Raw genomic sequence first — 1,824 nt, forward strand, 5'->3', positions numbered from 1 at the left:
TTTTTTTTTTTTTTTTTTTTTTGCATTTCTTGATCTAAAGGCTTTTGATGCATCATAAACATTAAAATAGCTCTTAATAAATCACTTTTTTTTTTTAGAAAGCGTGAAACAAAAGCTCTGAGATGGACAGGAACAGAAGAGGAACAAAGGGAGACTTCAAACCTGAAAGAAACAGAGGAACAAAACAAACAGCACTGGTCAGTGGTCAGTGTACCGTAAGTAACAGTTATGCAAATTCGTAGCCTTTAAAGGTTGGGTATGTGATTTTTCAAAAGCGCTTTAGAAAACTGATTCGGGGCCAAATAGCAAAACAAACTTGTAGCCAATCAGCAATAAGGGGAGTCCTTACAGGCAGGGTATGTGATTTTTCAAAAGCGCTTTAGAAAACCGATTCGGGCCAAATAGCAAAACAAACTTGTAGCCAATCAGCAATAAGGTAGGGGCGTGTTTGTTTTGGTGATTTCAAATAACAACATTGGCTACCAGAAATCACTTACTCTGCCTTTAATGTGATGCAGGCGGCTGTGGAGAGCTTCATCTAAGACTGTCTGTGTAATATATGAACAACACTGAACAAAAATTAGTTTTCCACTAGTTTGTGACTTGCTAAATTCAAGCTATATTTTATTTATGGTTTTATATATTTTCAGGCCATATAATGTACATAAGTTGCTCTTTAGGCCTAATTAGTTTAATGCGCATGCTACTGTACCTCATATACACTCTCTCTGTGATACAGATCCATTCTCTGTTTCACTCAGTGAGGATTTTCCATGTAAAAGCCATTTAGTCACGTATGAAACTGTATGTTTCAGTTGAGTTTAGTGAAATCAGAAGGCACAGATGTATGCAATCCAAATGCAGTAACCTGCAAATGCCATTGGATGGCACTAAAAGAGAACAGACTGTAGCACGAGTTCAGAGAATAAAGTGGCTTTGAGTGTTTTCCTTTACAGAGTTTGTTGTGTTTCTCTTCTTCTTGGTAGCAAATGAAGTTTATTGTCTCCTGAGCCAGACAGTTTTAACAGAGAGTGTTTTAAAGTTTCTTCTGCTCGCCAAGGCTATACAATATAAACTGTGAAATATTACTACAATTCAAAATGACTTTTTTCTATGTGGCTATGTGTTAATTTGCTGGTATGATCAAAGCTGCATTTTCAGCATCGTTACTCCAGCTTGTCACATGATTCTTCAAAAAATAATCATTCAAATATGCTGATTTGATGCTCAAGATGACACATTTCTGATTATTATCAATGTTGAAAACAGTTGTGCTGCTGAATACTTGTGGAAACTGATACATTCTATTTTTTAAGGATTATTTGATGCACAGAAAGTTCAAAAGAACAGCATTTATTTGAAATAGATATCTTTTGTAACATTATAAATGTTTTTACTGACACACATAAAATGATCCAAAGCTTATTTTGAGGCATTAACCATCTATGCAAAGAGTCACATGATCAGTGTCACAAATGTTCTTAATTAGTGACCTATAGGTTTAACTTATAACATGAAAGTAAGGTTAATAACTTGGAGAACTAAATTTTCAGTTTTACTCAAATTAGGGTGATGCAAAAATGAGTACACCGCACTCAGGGCCGTTTCTAGCCAATTTGACGCCCTAGGCGAAATCCCTATTGCATGGCAAAAAAAAGTGTTACAGAGCCCACTGATCTAATGGCATTGTTGAGCACTCCAAATGCAAACTTTGCAAGCAACAATCAGGCAGCAATTGACAGCACTCTGATCTAGTGGCATACAGGCATCGTCAGATTGACAGTACTCTAGCCCAGTAATGTTGGGGGATCCAGTGGGGGCGGC

Source organism: Sinocyclocheilus grahami, unplaced genomic scaffold, assembly GCF_001515645.1.
Source record: "Sinocyclocheilus grahami isolate Dianchi unplaced genomic scaffold, SAMN03320097.WGS_v1.1 scaffold569.1, whole genome shotgun sequence".
NCBI lineage: Eukaryota > Metazoa > Chordata > Actinopteri > Cypriniformes > Cyprinidae > Sinocyclocheilus > Sinocyclocheilus grahami.